Genomic DNA, 19,225 nt, shown 5'->3' with positions numbered 1-19,225 from the left:
GTTGAACGAATCCGCAGGCGAAAATAAAAAATAAATGTTTGATGCCTTTCAAACTTAGCTGTTGCTCCAAAGTCAGATTCCATTATGATTACCGTAGTAAATTTATCAACATGGTGTGTTGGTGAAGATTGGTGGATTCAGCCTCCCAAAATGACGTTGTTCCCTCGTTATACAACAACAGTAAGAAAACTTCACTAAAAAGTAAAACGAATCTTTCAGCTGAAATTACAAAAGGGGAGTAACAAAAATATACAGTCTCAAAATTCGTTAATATTTTCAGCAAAAATATGGATATACCCTGGTGTCAAACGAAGATTTTACCATTCTGATCGTTAAAAACATTTCATTAGATTAACAAACATTTTTTTTTGGGGGGGGGGGTAGTTAAGTAGTATGTAGCACAGGAGTGTGAGAACATTTTGGGGCTCGTGATTGACTTCCAGATTTTGATTTATAATGTATGCATTCAAAAACTGTTTACAGTGACTATACAGATTGCACCATGTCAGTTTAAAGGTGAGAACTAATGCTACTCGTTTTCATGGGAAGTCGCTACATTTGGCAGAGTTTGTACTATAAATTATATAGGGCCATTTACACTTGCTTGGAAAGACCACAATGCTACGAAAACTGTGGCACTTTGATGATTAGATGCAAATAGATAAACGACAATATTACGGTGAGCTTACACTGTACAGGGTGGCCCCAAAAATTTGAACAGCAGGTTTTTAGGACTTTGCTCGGACAAAATGCGATAGTATTTTAGCTGGTTTGGGTGGAGCATCCATTCTTCATTGAAATAACATCAGAATAAATTTGGTTGAGAAGTCTTTATTTTATTAGCAGTTCAGTTTGAATAGTCATTTCCGGGGTTTGCTCGTGTAGCAAATTCAGAGCTCTGTCCTGCATTGATATATGAGATCGATTACAACACTTCTGCTGCATGAGAAGTAATCATGGAAAATGAATTAAAGCTATTTTTTCATTATTGATTATAATAAGGCTCCTTAAATATATGCAAATGACAAATTTCTCACAAAAATGATATCCTTTGATACACGTGGGTCACAGAAAATAACATAAAATAACCATGTAAGAAAACCTGTTTGCAGGCAATTCGCTGTCACTATGTTAGTCTAAACTTAGAGACGTTGGCGGCTGGGTGGGAGGTTTGGTCCTTTACACTAAAACGCAGAGGTTATCCGTGAGAAAAAAAAATGCAGGAAAGTGTAGGGGAGACCGGGAAGAAATAATGGGACATTTTTGCATCATCATGAAAGATTCTTTGTAACTGTTAAAATATTTTGTCAAACTAGGTCATAATCATAATCATGTATATAGGTTCCGAAATTTATAATACAGTACTTAGTGATACCCCTATATATAGAAAAACATTTTCGTGTAATTAATAATTTGTTTAACCCCTAATTTGGGGGGAAATGGGACATCAAGCGGGGAGAAATGAGACAACCTGGAGAGAAATTGGATAACCATCATGACCAAAGTAGGATTTACATGTGCCGCGGGGAGAACACTGCCCTATTAAATTTCTTCCAGTGGTAACAGAAACAGTAAAAGATCCCTGCCAATTTTTCATAAAATACTTGCATGTCTGTTATCAAGGAATTTTATTTTCAGAAGTTTGCACACTTATTAAAATACCTATAGGACCTACCACAGATCTATAGTAAGTTTGATATTTTACTGACAAGATACCTGTAGAGCTGTATAGTGGTTAATAATATGTCCATTTTCAGGTGTACCGAGGCTCATCTTTTCACTGATATAATTGGATTGTTGACTGGCTGAGCATTTTTCAAGTTACATGAGTGTCCCATGTTTCTCCCCGGTCTCCCCCGTGCTTTATTTCTGGAGAAGGCACGAAAAGCACGTATTGCGACAAAAGTGTCAGAAACATGAAGAAAAAAAACTGTCACTTTTACCTCGTCCTCTTGCATTTCTATGACTAAATTTTTATCAATGACATTTTTATCTCTGGCATTTTGACCACTGACATTACGACCACTGACAACTTTACCTCTGCCATTTTTACCTCTGCCATTTTTACCCCTGCCATTTTTATCTCTGCCATATTTACCCCTGCCATTTTTACCTCTGCCATTTTTACCTCTGCCATTTTTACACCGAACCGGGGAGGAGAAGAAGAAGAAGAAGCCGAAATTGTAGTACAACCGTAGCGTAGATGCGAAAAGAAGAAATACTCACCCCGCCCGTTTTCGGTTTTCCCCCTATGATCAATAACTGTGTAGATTTATTTATTTATTTCCAGCAATAGGGTGGATAGCCCTTTCAGCACAGCTGATTTTCAAAGGGGTCCACTTGACATACATATAACATTCATATAAAAAACAACAGCGATAAATACACATTTTAACTTGTACAACGTGGATATGAATTCATTGTAAAAAAAAAAGAGTAAAAAAAATGACTTACAGTCGACAAATTAGTAAATTCATCAAAATTATTTCAGTAGCAAATAAAAAAAGATATACACACAATGACTCATAGTCAACATCCTAATATCATTTATCAAAATAATGGCAGTAATAGAAATAGCCGGGCAAAACTGAACGATAGAAATAGAGAACTAAACTTAAAGGGGATGGCTAGTAACTGATCAGTGAGAATCAGTGGGAATGCTGGAGGATGATTGTTCCAATCCTTGTGGGATTCATTTAAGAGTACATTATATATCTATTGTTGTGTGAAAATTATTTGCTTCAGAATGGTCTCATATTCAAGAAATGCGCAGTTTAATGTCTCCAGGTTAGCGTGCCTGGTCAGTGACGGGGCATTATCTGCACATTACTTGAATATGAGACTGTTCTGAAGCAAATGATTTTCACACAACAATAGATACATAATGTACTCTTAAATGAATCCCACAAGGATTGGAACAATCATCCCCCAGCATTCCCACTGATTCCCACTGATCGGTTACTAGCCATCCCCTTTAACACAACTAAATACCTAATCAAATACTAATCAACGGCAACAAAAATGTATTTAAGTGTGTGTATATATATTATGAAGAAGGGGATTGGAACCGGTGACCAAATGATAAATAAAACAATACTTTATATAAAAAAGATATTAAGAATATGAATACAAATATATCAAATTACAACTTAAGAAATCTGGATCTCATTTTTCATCTTCTTACAAAAGCAATGTATATCTTTTGTGTTTCGGGTGACCAATGACAGTGAATTGAATAAACATGAACTTACTTATAAAAAACTTCTTTTCATAAAGTTTGTTTTAGGTTTTTAATATGTAAGTATATATATATGATGCAGATCTGACTTTGAGAGAATTCACTGCGGCTCTGAAAATGATGGCTAAAAATAAATCCCCCGGAAATGATGGTCTGACGGTAGAATTTTATATTAAATTTTGTGATAAACTTGGGGCTTTTTTCGTAGGAATTATGAATTACAGTTTTATGTCTGGTAAATTATGTTCGTCGCAACGACAAGGAATGATAACGTTGGTAGCTAAGAAAGGCAAAGATAAATTATCTATTGAGAATTACCGCCCGATTACTTTATAAAACGTTGATTACAAGATATGTTCGAAGGTGTTAGCGATGAGGTTAAAGAAGGTTTTACCTAATATCATTCATTCGGACCAGGTAGCCTTCATCAAAGATAGGTATATAGGTGAAGCGGTTCGCACCGTTTCAGAGACACTCTTTTATTCTAGATTGAAAAATATTTGTGGTTTTATTGTTAGCCTTGATTTTAAAAAAGCTTTTGATTCCCTCAATCATCAATATTTATTTGAAGTGTTAAATTTTTTCTTAATTTGGAGAACAATTTTGTAGATTTGTGCGTGTGTTTTATAATGATAATGAAAGTTGTGTTTTGAATAATAATAGGTCAACTGGGTATTTTAGGATTGGGAAGGGAGTTTGCCAAGGTGATCCTTTGTCACCTTATATGTTCATTTTAGCCATAGAGACACTTGCACTCCATATTAGATCTAGCAGAGAAATTATGGGAATAAAGTTAAGTGTACAGGAGGAAATAAAACTTTCTATATGTATTGTGATGATATCACAGTCTCTTTAACAAATGATCAATGTTTTCCTAATCTTGCAAAGATTTTAGATGATTTTGCTATCTGTTCGTCTTTATCAATTAATTATGATAAGACAAAAGTGATGCGAATTGGTCCATCTGTGTTTACCACTGCACCTAAGACGGACGTGCAACAATAACTTTAGGAATGTAGAATATGTATCTGCTCTCACTGTTTTAGGAATAGATATTTCGTATTCTTTTCACGACCGGAAGGCACAATTACAAAGAATTTTGATGAATATCAAATCACAACTGCATAGGTGGAGATTTAGAGATTTATCCCTTTACGGGAAAATTCAGATTGTTAAGACTTATGCTTTATCTCAATTGTTATATATCGCAAGTATAGTTTCAGTACCAGATTCTTTTATATATGACGTGAATAAAGTAATTTATGAATTTATTTGGAGAGGCCCAGATAGAATAAGGCGCAATGTTTTAGTAAAAGATTATGAGGAGGGAGGTTTGAAAATGTGCTGTTTAAAGTCAATGATGCAAGCTCAAAAAATAAAATGGGTGCAGAGGTTATTTGGGTCATGTTCAAAAGGGTGGAAATCCATTTGTTTGAATTTGTTAGCACCTGTAGGAGGAGAATTTCTGTTCTTTTGCAATTTTGATGTTTCAAAATTAAAGATTAATGTTTCACGGTGGTTTTTAGAGGTATTAAACGTGGTCACTTCTTCAGAACAGAGAATTAAGTATACCTAATCAAATAATCTGGAATTAAAATACATTTTGTTTCATGGGAAGTCTATGTTTAACCCGTTGAGGACGGTTTGATTTTGCTACAACACGCATTTCCCATAGACGCTTGCCCGAGTATACTCGGGACTCGTCCTCAACGGGTTAATACACACATGGTAGAGAAAGGTTTTTTGAAGGTAACTGATATGTTAGATGAATACGGCCGACCTCTGCGTTGGAAAGATTGTAAGGGTAAAGGTTTGAAGTTTACTCAGTATTTCACTCTTCTTGATTGCTTCAAGAAGATGCCAAGTGAATGGAAGCTTTTATTTTCTTCGTGAAGATTATCACCCCTTTATTAAACCCCATGAGTATTATTCCTTTAATTCGGATTAAGGGTATGGTTGGAATTACATAACGTAACAACAAAGCATTTATATAATATGTATCTGCATTTGAATAACCCTAGAAAATCTAGTGTTTTTGATCGTTTTGATTTTATGTATGACATTGGATTCGAAGATGTTAAATCTCTTTTCAAATTACCTGCCAGTCTAACAATTGATACAAAATTAAGAATAACTCAATATAAGATACTGAATAATTTGATCCCCGTTAATTCGTGGCTTGTTCGAACAGGGAGAAAAGATGACTCAAGATGTTCCTTTTGTAGAAGTGAACCGGAGACAATAATACATTTGTTGTTTGATTGCCGGAAGTCGTCAGTATTCTGGGAATCATTGTGAAAAGGGAAAAAAGGAAAATTGATTCCTTGCAATCGTTTTCATGTCAAAAGGTGTTATATGGTGTTATACACCCGAGGAACGATTTTGTTTTTTCATACAATTTTATAATATTATTAGGTAAACAATTTATTTTAAGTTGTAAGTATCAAAGTTTATGTCCTAAAAGACAACAATTTGTGAAATATGTAAAGAAATATAGATTGATTGAAGAAGAAATAGCTAAAAGCAAAAATAGATTTGATTTGCATGGGGCAAAATGGAGGAAAATAGAATAAATTATATCGTTATAGAAAGTCAAATGCCTTTCCCCCTTTCTTTTTCCTTTCCCTTGCTCTGATGGTCCTTTTTTCCTCACTGCGGTTTATATTCCTTTTTCTAATTCCCTCTTTCTCTCTCTTTCTCTCGTCATGGCGTTCACTGCAGTTTATGTTTGATGAAACAATTGCTCTGTCCTACATTATCATCCGAAAAATTGCAGCGTCAAATACCAGGCCGGGAGAAGGGACAGGAGACTTGGCATTTTCAGCCCAGGGCTGGGTGTATAAAGTTATCGTAGAAAGGAAGTTACGGAGATTGCATGAATGAGCTAGGTGAATAGTACCTTTGTCTTGGTTTTTCTGGTTTTGTTTTGCTTTTTAGATTGTAGTGTGGGTTTTTGCGCCTTTGGTTTGTTTTGTCTGGTCTTTGGTAATGTTTAGTGTTTCTGTTGAAGGCTATTTTTTCTTTTTTTTCTTTTCCCTCGTTTTCTGTGTATGCGATTCTAGAGTTATTGGTGTTAACGTGTGTTAGAGATTATAGTCTCAAAAAAAAAAAATCAGACGCCTGGTAATTTTACTTTCAATAACTGCTATCAAACGTTTGTTTTGTGATGTCAAAAATAAATATGTCATATGACTTATGAAAAAGCACGATGTTTTTTGATCTGATCAATAAAATCCAGAAGTACAAAAAAAAAATAACTGTGGAACTTATGAATTCAAAGTTGTGTCTTATGTGGATCGGTGGTTGGATAAGGGGAAATTATAAGTCAACTTCCAATACCGTCTTACCTAAGAAAATTTTTTTATGATCTCAACAAGACTCTCCTTCATCTTCACACAAGGACAATTAAATATGAAGGCCGCAAGGTTTATCGGGATAGTGATCATGAATATCTAATTGCCACCCCTCCCCCTAAAAAAAAAGAGGTGTGAATGTGCCGTGAGCAAAAGAAATAATCATATGAAACTAGACTTGAACTCGTCACTGAGACGAGTTAAGTGATACGCAGGAGCCGATTGATTATCGAACGCCTATTGTCGTCTTTGAAATTTGGGAATCTATCATCAAAGCAGTGTATTTATGCAACAACATGCTTTTGTCAGGTAAAGAAATGGAATCGGACCCTTTATACCAATTTTGAATATCTTTATTTTTCATGACCAGTACGTGGGCCACATGAGGACTAGACTCTTACCAAGGCCCCCTTTCTTAATGACGGCTACAGGACTCACACCTGTGAATATAATGGAATATCCCTGACAGCATCACAAAATCGAACCAAAGATACAAAAATAAATGAAGAAAAAATTGATTAAAAATCAGAAAAGGCAGTTTGGCAGAAACTGGATAGCTGCAGATGATGAGTATGAATTCCTCTGTATACAAACTGGTGAGCGAAGCGAGCCCAGCCGAGCTCTCCAACACAGCTGATCGAGCTCGCTTCGTTCGCCCCCACTTGCTCACCAGCATACAGCGAGAGAGCCTTGGCAAAAAGCTTTGTGGAGACTTGCCTTCGTCAGAAGGCGAGACATACGTAAGAAAACCGTAGAACAATGGACCATGGTGCTCTCAAGATATCAGTGAGCCTGCAATCATTTGATGCATATGTTGTAAATACCACAACACTGTGATTATAAAGGAGTAAGACGGAAACGATTCAATTTGGTGTCACGAGGTATATAAAAGGTCAAACGGCAATAAAAAAGAACCAAGAGTAATCTCCTCATAACTAAAAAAAAAAAACCACCCTGATGATTGACTTTGCACCAAACTTGCAGGGTGTGTTCATAATGAAGAGAGAAAAAAAATATTTGGGGGTTATGAAGTTAAATGTTAAAGGTCAATGGCCATTGGGTAAAAGGACACAAAATCAACTTAATCTTCCAATAGCTCAAGAATGGATTATCGGATTTCAACCAAACTTTCAGGGTGCGTTCATTATTAAGTCCGAAAGAAAGAATTTTGTAAGGTCAGAACTAAAAGGTCATAGGGGTCATGAGAAGGACATTAAATAAGTTTAATTTCCCAATTACTCTGGAACAGATGATCGAATTTTCACCAAACTTGCAGCGTGTGTGATCACAATGAAGTAGAAACGAAATATTACGATTCAGGGGTCATGGAATCACTGGTCAAAGGTCAAAGGGGTCTTGAAGGACATAAGATACAGAATTAAGCTCCAAAGTTCCAATTATGCTCCAAATGATTCAACACTGCATGAATAATCAGATTTTAATCTTAAGCCTACATGTTGCGTTCATAATGAAGTAAGAAAGAATCACATGAATCCAGGGGTTATGGGCTCAAAGGTTAAAGGCCATGGGGTCTTAAGGGAATAATCATGCTTGGCTGTAATATCATAAACAGTGAGTTGTGTACATTTCAGTATGGTAAGTTTTGTTTGCCTCTGAAATGTATTGTGTAGATGGTTGTGTTGAAGATACAGTCTGTCAAGTGGCGATATTCCAATCATGGCTGCTTATCGGAGGTCCGTTCTCCCCGAATGCTCCTTTAGTCTCGAGATATGTTTGATTCGTCGAGATCTATACGCACATGAAATAAGTGAACATTCAGTAAAAGCAGTTCAAGTTCACGTTTAAGTTTAAATTTATTTTCTTTTTTCGTAAATGTTCTTACTCATGATCACATGTATTTTGTTAATTTACGTTTTTGAAATTATTACAAATATGTTCTGTTAATGCATTGTATATATAATTTCCCTGTTTATTCAATGGAAATGAAAATAAAGTTGAATTGAATTGAATTGATTTGAATTGAGTTAAATTGCATGACATAACAAACATCACACTTTCTTTAGTGATAGAAATAATGTGAAAAATACAAAGTGGATTAAACAGAATAAACAAAATCATTGAAATCTTGTAGTAACGATCTCAGTTCCAGAGACACAAAGCAATTAAAAATGGAGAGAGAGAGAGAGAGAGAGAGAGAGAGAGAGAAAGTGTGTGCGTATGCGGGTAGAACGTGGACAGATGACTAAAATTATCATATACATGATTCATTAGCCGCAAGTTGATATATTATACGTAGTCGTCTATATTATGAAACTGGAGTCAACGATAATATTCAAGAAGCTGCATTTGAAGATGGCCCTGAAAAATATAGTGTCATGGTTTGATAATACATGTATACATGTCAAGGCCCTTTTGCTAAGTACAAATTATATTCAATTCATTGATTTATTGATTGATTGATTTTATTCTACTTTTTAATTTCTTTTTAATACATAAATCAAATACGAAGTCAATTGAACGAACTAATTGAGCACATTAATATGATTTGAATCTGACAGTTAGAACAGATAAATGATTTATTCAAAATACCCAACATTTTTTTCTTTTTTTGATTTTTTTTTTTACTTTTAATTGGTTGGTTTTCAGAGAAGAAGAAAAAAAGAAAATGTATATTTTTTCTTTCGAGAAACAAGTAATGGAATATGCCCAACTGTTTTGAGCAAACTATCATGTCTCCGTTTTGAGGGCATTTTGCGAGAATATATGTGTGTTAAAAAGAAAACTATTTAGTTTCTTTGGTTAAAAAAAAGAGTCACAACGTACGAATGGTATATTTTGTACGATGTTTGTGTATACTGCATTTTTGTCTTTGTGTAATGTAAGATTGACATTATTTTGTACAATGTTTGTGTATAATGCAGTTTATCTATGTATAATGTTTTGTTTTTGTTTTTGTGAACGTGCATTTTGTGATATAGAATTGAACGAAATTCGAATAAAGAATTAAAGAAAGTAAAAAACGGTATTGATATTTACATAGCTAGATAACTTTGAAGCAAATGCTATCAAAACATGACGGCAGATGTCTTAAGGACCATGTATTTAGCTTTGAAAATATTTTTACCCTAATTTACATAACCAAGATGTCCATAAAAAATATCATTTTGGGGTTATTTAGACCAATGTGTTGGTAATGCTCTACGCACCTACAAAAGCGGAATTCTTCTCCACATGCAAAACAAAGGAAATTACATTTGAGTGCGTGTGTGCGGAGGGGGGGGGGGCATGTTGGTGTGTTTATTGATGTTACATTAAAGATAATAAAAAGTTTTGGTACCTCAAAAGTGTCCTTGAATTTCCTTGTCTTAGTTTGTGTTTCAGGTTAAAGTACCTTTCATATAACTAACACTGTGAGACTTACTCGCCCCAAAGTGCTCTCATGTCTTAGTAATCATGCAATTAACTGCGATCAGCAGCCCCATACGCATAGCGACCAGCAGTCCCATACGCATAGCGTAATCGGGCTTCGCATTGTAGCATTCAGGATCATGACAGATTTAGTATCGCAGGGTAAATGTCAACTTAAAATCCCATAAATTCTTCAATTTGAAGACTTACCAATTAACTTGAAGTATTGAAAACAGGCTTCGGGCAACGTTTGGTTCTGCCTATAGTCCCTTTCTGTTCGAATTGATGACTGAATGTGACTCGGTCGACAGGACCTTAGGAGAGCTACATACAGTACACTGAATACTACAGCCAGTGCATGCGAACACATCACATGCACACAAATTTCAAATCCATGAACGGATAAGATGTTTGTGTGCGCATGCGCTGGCCATGGTATCCAGTGTATGTAGCTCTCCCAAGGTCCTCTCGACCGAGTCACATTCAGTCATCAATTCGAACAGAAAGGGACTATTGGCAGAACCAAACGTTGTTCGAAGCCTGTTTTCAATACTTCAACTTTTGGTAATTGGTAAGTCTTCAAATCGAAGAAATTTTTGGATTTTAAGTTGACATTTACCCGCGATACTAATTCTGTCATGATCCTGAATGCTACAATGCGAAGCCCCATTACGCTATGCGTATGGGGCTGCTGGTCGCAGTTACTAGCAGTAGCTATGCGTACAACTGGCTGCACGCTGCTGGTCGCAGTCAGTGGTTTCGTACAATATTTATCGACGCTGGACAGCGTCAGCTCTGGTACGAAACCATTATTGCATGATTACTAAGACATGAGGGCACTTTGGGGCGAGTAATTCTCACAGACAACGTACTTTAACCTGAAACACAAACCAAGACAAGGAAATTCAGGGAAGCTTTTGAGGTACCAAAACTTTTTATTATCTTTAAGTCAGGTCACTGTAAATTTAGTAAAAAAAAAACTTTAAGATTAATAAAATCAAACCATGACACGGTGTTTCGAGAGCCATTTTCTCATTCAAATTTAGACTTTAAAAATGTCAATTTGCATGGGAACAATTTGTTATTCTGAAGGTTCGTTATTCAGAAGGATCTTAATCCGAAATGAAATAAGGTTGGTATTTCGAAGGTTAGTTATTCCAAAGACAATAGGCGATACGTTCGTAAAGCGTATCCACTCAAAGTTAGTTTCAATATCATAGTATGCCCATAACGCACAGGCAAGAAGAGTGCGTTAGTGGAGATGCAGCGCACAACGTTACAGCCGTGGTCACACTGGCAAAAGATTGCGAAGTTTAAGATTGATATCTGTATAGATCTCGAAGTTTAGCCAGTGTGACCTAGACTTCTCGTAAAACTTCTCGCGAAACTCCCCGCGAAACTTACCACTCAAATTAGATATGTTTCCCGACCCCCGCCAATCTTCTCAATCTTTGGTTAATGTTTGGGCCATTCTCCTTAATCTTTGCGCAGTGTTTTTGTTATTTTTGCAACTATAACTTCGCGAAGATTGTGACGTAACCAGTCTTCTGTCTGCTTGCGGGCGGTGCCTCCAAAGCGCACGGTAAGTGTGACGTGCGTGTGTGTATAGTTACGTAACAATCACTACCTGTCAGACGGCGCGCTCTTTCTTCTTCCTCGCCTAGGATGGTGCACCAGTGACCCAAACTTCGAGAACTTTAAGATGAGAAGTTTAGCTGCCAGTCTGGATGGACGGTCTTATGCCAGTATGACCGCGGCTACTGTGAATACCCGACAGTGACTTGCATCTCCAAAACGTCACGAACTTAAACCTGTGCGTTATTTGTTTTATAGAATGGGTCGAATATTCAACGGCCTTTTTTAGTGTACTTTTATTGGGAAACATCAGTCAGCTAGATGTTGACCTTGCTCAAACATGCCAAAAGCCAAGATGTCCGCAGAAGTTCGTTCCAAAGACTCAACTCAGTATAAGGCTACGGTCACGACCCCCAAAGTCAGCCTGCTCGGCGATCGGTCGCCGAGTTTTTAGCCAATTTCGGTCGGACAACGACCAGTGATCGACCAGTGACCGACGAGGCACCACTGATTTTTAGGGCATCGGTCGGTCGCCGTTGAAGTTTTAACTCGGAGTTAAAATTTCAACGGTGACCGACCAGTTTTCACTCGCTGCCCAAAATACGCTCGGTGTCCGAGCGGCAACCGCTCAGGCACTGACCTAATCGAGCGGTCTTCGCCGAGCGATATAGGGAACAAAAATAATAGAGACAAAAATGACAAAAGCACAGAAGAAAACCAAGAGAATAGATCGAGCGGTTGGCGTCGAGCGATTTAGGAACTAAAAATATATAAAGATAAAGATTACGGAAGCACTGAAGGAGACCAGGGCAATTTTGGAAGAAGAAGGGGGTGGATAGAGGCAAGGTAACCCCACCAAAATTTCAGCATCTGAACATCTCGGCAACCAACATGAGGAACATGGAAGACATTGACAACTACTTTGGGGCAAAAGAGAGGAAAGCTAAAAGTTATTGTCGATTTTTAGACTTAGTAATATATGGTTTAGTTTATCTTATCATTTATCAAAGGCCTACTTAATGAAGAAGTTATGAATGACAAGAGATGGGGAAATGAAAATAATGAAATTGAATAGGAATAGAAAATACTGGTAAATATAGAAGAAAACAAAGATATTTTGGAAAATTCTAATCTATTCTCATCTTTGTTCCATCTTGGGTTTTCCTCCATTTTGTTTGATTTCCTAATTTGTAGTTATCTGTGGTTTCACATAAGTGAGGTTGGTAGTTGCAATTTAACTTTTAAATCTTTACCCTCAAGTTTTATCCTAATCAATTCATTTATTAATTGATTGATTATCACACCATAAATCACATAAAGGTACATAGATAAACCCAGGTAGATGGTGAGAAATTTCCGGTAGAGACCGGTCGGCAGCCGCCGGTACGTCTACGGGACACCGGTGGATGACCTATCGATCACCCGCGGTCGCTGAGCGATTTCGTAAAAATCGGCCGGTGGCCGGTGGGAGGTCGTCCAGTTGCCAATGGGGCATCGCTCGGTGACTGCCCAGTCTCCGCGCGGAGAACATCCCCACATTTCGCAATTTTTAACCCAAAATTGACCGGTGACCGACAGGATATCGACAGGGCACCGGTCGGGCATCGCTGAGATTTTATAGCCTGCTCGACATCTCCAAAAACTGCTAGGCGGTGGAAAAATTCAGCGGCGACCGAGCAGGCTACAAATCGGTCGGTCGCCACTCTGAGTTGTGACCGTGGCCTTGCGAGCTATACATGAACTAGAAGATGTTTACAGAAATCAGTGATTGAGAGCTATGCGCTTTACTATACGCGCTTGTCACAGCTGACTGGGAGCGCACTGCTGAAGTACTCGAGGTGATGCATTACCACATCAGTAAGCGTGTAGTTACGTTTTGCTGAGTTTTTTTTTTTTTTTTTTTCGTTGCACACTTTTTGCACGCAAGTTTATGTACAAGAAAATAGAGAGAGCACACGCGACTCATTTCAACGCTTCTGATTGGCTACATCCTTGAAACCATTTTTATAAAGGCTGCCAACTATAGACGACGTGCGTTGTGTGTGCCTAGCAAGATTTCGTCACCAGAGGAATGACCAATACGGTGGCTGGCGTTGTACTTGGTGCGTCGTCTGCGTGTCTGTGTTATCAGGAGTAAGTCAAAGTCCAGCGATTGACTCGGAGCTGCAGCACAGTTTCCCTTCGAAGTGGGAGTTTGAGAGGCCAGATCGTCCGGGTTCTTTGCGAGCGAGTCGCCGTGTGTCCTCCTTTCGCCGGCTTGTGTCTGTCTCGTTCAACCAAAGGGGTACGCTAGAGACAAACCATGGCTCACCTCTGCGTCTTGGTCGTTATCACCCTCTCCTTTATGAGCGTTACCTCAGCTCGAATAGGTAAGTTTGTTATTGCTTTGACATAAATTGAAAAAGGGGTCAAACGTCACGTTCACTCAATGTAGTTAGGACAGTCTTATGTATGGGGTCTTTTTATCTTATTTTATTTTATTTTATTTTTTGGGGGTGGGGGGGGGGGGGGGGTCTTGTGTCTTGGTTCTCTTTTCTTTCTCCTCTTTCCGCCTTTCTGGTCACTACAATAGCTATAATCGCCTTGTCCAGTGATGTAAAGCAGCTTTCATTGTTGAAAGGTTTTACGTTTCATTTGTCCTTTTTTTGGTCTTTGTTTGAATGAAATCTACTTCTTTCCGTGTCACTGAATGTGAAATGAATTAATTTCATTTGTGTGTGTGTGTGTGTGTGTGTGATTGATCACGGCAAAAGATTCAGTTTTAAATGAAAAAAAAAAAGAACATCCTTAGGGCAATCGTAAATATTGTGCACGTAGTATTATTCTTCGTGAACACACACACACACACACACAATATATCAAACATTTGCAATTTCGAATTTTAAAATTGTAAAACACTTCTAGAATTTTTTCATTCAGAGAAGGGATAGGAAGGCCATTCATTTTTATGTCTTTCTGACCATTTTTTGAATTGCATTTAATGCTATAAGCCATATTGCCCAGGGAGGTTGTTTTCACTGTTTTAGCGTTTGTCACTTTATAAGGAAAGGTGATGTGTTTCACTGTTTGGGTTTTTTGTGCTGTTGTGCTTTAATTCTTATTAGGACTAATATAGATGTTTGGTTCGTTATTTCAGCTGTGAGAAAGAGGTAATGAGAGTATTAATGACGATATATATACTGGCACTCATCCAGACTCGGTGCGACGCAACTTTACGTTTGTAATAAATACAAATGGTGTAAGCATTAGCTTGGCATGATTATGGCAGGTGGGTTCTTACCTTGAACTCGGAAAACCCCCAAGAGATGCTGGCAAAGTTGATGAAACGGAAATGCAACAATTGTAACCAATAAGTGATGCATTTAAAGAGCCAAAATTTCAGCTCAAAGTAACGACAATCAAGGTGGGTCCTATAGTATATAGCAATGGTCATATTGATTGCAATGACGAATTCGTGATAACCATCACCATTACCATGGTAAGTAAGATTTAATATAATTACTTACTTTGACAAATAAATAAAAAGACACATTGGAATACATTGAAAGGAAAAAATGTTTACAAGGCTTTGAAAACTAACAATGCTACCCATGTCCATCGTATTTATCTTAGCATCCTTTACTTTGATTGAAAATTGAAAATTGATTGAATATGACACATCGACCGTAATGTATTACTTTTGTTTTCCTATTTTCTTCATGTATACAATATCCAAGCTGGACATTCTGTATTATATTTTGTTATATACCATGTATTTTCCATCGAGAAATACGAAAATAAATTGAAATTGAAATTGAAATGTTACTTCATCAGTGTTACATTTTGCCACCACCATAATGAGCTCAACTGTCTTTTATTGCAAGAGCAGAGGCCTACATCCGATATCGGAGGATTATGCATTTGCCCTCTTTTTATCACTTCTGATAAAGGGCAAATTAATAATGTTTGCTTTTTGTCTGACTTATTGTTATTTCAATTGCTACTTTTGAATTACCTGGTACTTTGACTCCTCCACCTCTGGTAATAAACGCGCTATTCTGGTCTTTACAGACCATCAAAAACTCCTCCAACCACTCTCGGGGCACAATCGTGGAGTCAAATCGAGGGCAATAGGTTCAATAGTTGAGTTTACTCGACAGAATGATGGAATATACGACCGTGTTGAGGTCACTGACTTCCTGTGATGGCATCGATATAGCGGGAATGTTGTTAAGTTACAATTAAATTCTGGCAAAAAAAAAAAAGAAAATTAAAAAAGATTGTTTGGCAATGAGAATGCTCACAAATTTCCATGTGAAGATACATTCAACGATAGAACGTGCTGAGTGTTAACTCACGCTGCCCCTGCCTTTTAACAATACCAGTAAGTATGTATCCTTTCCTTGGGTAAACCTTTAGTATCGACTATCTCTGCTCAGTCGATTGATGCCTTGACAGCATAAGCTGGTGAACTTTAATTGATGATCATACCAGTCAAAATCTGCATTCATGAGCAGTAATGATTGAGTGCTAGGAATTCTAGATTGTCCAATGTTGAATCGGAGTCGAACGGTCGCGACTAACACCAAATAGAAATAGAAAAAAGATACTTTGCGATTTTAAACATTAGCGTCACTATTCACTCCTCCATCTTGCTATATACATCAATCAAGTTGGGCCCTTTTTAAAACAAACAATTATAAGAAGTTCATTTATGTGCATTGGTTTTTTGTTTAAAAAGGATGTGAATTAAGAATAGGGACGAAATGTAGCAAGTGTAACTTTTTTTAACAAGTCATTATTGTTTGGTTATTGCAACACTGCAAAAATATCATGCGAAGGATACAAGTCTTTCTTTTGGACTTCGTTATACAGAAAGGAAATTTGACGAATATTTAAGTAAAGGTCAAAGAAACACTGGTCCGGCGTTGACGTCATCAACTCATCGAAGCATCCGCTTGTCATATCTGCTCAAACGCTGTTAATTCCAAACAGATGGAATCTTAGTGTCACATTGTTCTTATTGCTATAGATGCATTTCGTTTGAAACTTACGAAATTCTGCTAGTTTGAAGTATTCTTTTGATTAACTTCTTTTACTTAAACTTACGGTTGATTATTATTATCATTATATATATAAACAAAATGGCCAATATGAAAATAATGACAGACCCAACTACAAGATTAAGTCTTGTCTTTCTTCGAAGATGTAAAGACAAACTGAAATCGTATAATGAACCTTTATTTTTTTTTTCAAACTACCCCCTGTATAAAGGCATTATCTACTCGCCTTCAATTCAGAGGTTATGGTTTAGAACTTGCAAGGAATAGTTGAAATAAGATGTCATGGCATGATGATCTTCATGACACAGTATCCTATATCGCACCATATTAGTGGGAGGAGATTCTGATTTTTCAATCATCGCTGACATTGCATGCCTCTGTACAATGCGGGCCATTTTTTCCTCCAGCACAGCGAGTTTGATATGAAATCATGGCCACATTTCGGCGTACTTCTTTCGATGTCAGTGCTCCATTTTATTGTCATTTTTAATGAAATGGGAAGGGCTACTCGCCATCTAATCAACGGCAACAAATTGCGTTCCAATCTGCTAATTTCAACCAGAGATGGCCCTTGTTTGAATGGTCGGGATTCTTCAATTAAATTCTACATTTATATCAATTATACGGACCGCTGCCTCTGTTTGTTTCAGTGACCGATGGTTATTATTCAACAATATATCATACTCATATATGATATAATGAAATATACATAATATTTGGATGTGGGAGTGCGTGTGGGTATCTAACCTTTCCCCATTTCCTTCCACAGTTAATCAAATCGCCTAACAGTTAAAAACTTGATTGTGACCAAAAGTTCTAATTGAACGAGTAAACCGTTTTTCTGAAATGTCATTTGTGCAGTATTATATCTCCTCAATTACGACAAATTTGGAATATTTATAAATCTTTCGAGTGTACATTACTGTGTGGTGGAATACTTGTACGCGTTCAGCAAATCCATCCATTGCCATTGTATATTCTTATGTGGTAGCTCTGTACATCTCCATTGCAATTACATTGTTCTTACTTGCTTGTCAAGCAGTGTCAAGTTAAATAAACCAAATAGAACCAAAGCTGGAAAACACTACAGTATCTGGTGCACATGTTTAGCTAAAGAGATTTAACAATACGTTGTATAATTTCATCACTTTAAGTGCTTGTCAAGTATTACAGTAAACGAGCCTCAGAACTAGAGGCAGAATTCAGTATTTGGTGCATTATTGTTTATCCAAATGGAGGTACTATCACGCTCTGACTTTATCTAGTCCTAAAGTCTCCTTCTTCTTACTATGTTACCAAAGATCCTCAGAGATTATACTTCATAACTATTGACAGGTGTAGGTCCCGACATCTTTTACCATGAGCGTGTGATGGGAGGACATACTTCTTCCACCGGTATAAGGAGCTTTAGCATTTATAAGCTGTAAATCGTTCAATCTGGTGCATCTGGCCCCCACGTAAATGCTTTCATTGACAGTATGAATATCATAAAATACATTCCAGATATAAAAACACAAACTAAAACAATTATGTAAACGCCATTTCGAAGTGGCCATAGTACATGTTGCGTACTTCACACAAAACAAATATCTTTTATGAGGCCACTCAAAAAATGGACACTTTCGGCTACTTTACAACAGTGTACACACACTTGAAATCTATTTCTGTGACGAATAACAGTAAAGTGCGGAAGTAGCTGCGGGGAGGTGCACGCATCCCTTTTTTCAGATCTATAGTCAAATTATGGTACGGTTTCACGGGACAAGGCAACGAAAGCATGATTTCACAGCATCATATAAATCTTTTCAACCGAGGCTCCTGGAATATGCTGCATGTTATTGGGGAGTTATTGTTGTTCATTATTCACGGTCATTGAAAGGCTGTGGTATCTCTCAACCGAACAAAATTTACCTTGTGAAAACAGTAAACAGCAGTTAAGTCGTAGGAGGCACTCCTGGCTGACATTTACCGTAGACTTAACGTTTTGACGTTACACTGACGAAATATGAACAAAGGTTTTCATTCTTCTATTCTTCTTTCGTTCCTTCTCCCTGTCTCCCTCTTTGTATCTCGCAATCCATAATATGCAGGACGTGTACATGAAAAATATAAATGGTTCTTTTTCCGTATCTCCACTCATACGTGTCTTTGCAAGTGAAAGTCAAGTTTCAAACCAAGCCTATTGTGAGGTTATCAGTATTATTAGGCAATCCTTGAAAAAAAAAGACTTCTCTCCTTTTTATGTGCCAAAGGAACTGTAGTACATTGTTATGAATTCTTTGCGCATCTATGCGTCGTAGAATATGTGGGCACCATACGCAATTATTGTATATTATATAAAAAAGATCAGTATTCTAGGCACAGATGAATTATTATGTTCATGTGTCCTCTAAAATTCCTATCGTCATAATATGTATACAAAGACACACACGCATATACATGTACATATATATATATATACATAATATATTATATCATATTATATTAAAGAAAGGAGTAATTGATGAAGAACAGGTGCACAGTTCCTTGTATAGAATAGTATTACAATTATGCCGGCAACCAATGAAATATGACCTACAGACATGGGTAAAATGAAGGAAGGGGTGGTGGGGGACAGCTCTGACTATCACGCAGAGGGGCGTTCACCC

This window comes from Diadema antillarum, unplaced genomic scaffold (genome assembly GCF_040938485.1).
Source record: "Diadema antillarum isolate AM-2024a unplaced genomic scaffold, OU_Dant_1.0 seq00001639_RagTag, whole genome shotgun sequence".
NCBI lineage: Eukaryota > Metazoa > Echinodermata > Echinoidea > Diadematoida > Diadematidae > Diadema > Diadema antillarum.
Note: the sequence above shows the minus strand (reverse complement) of the source record.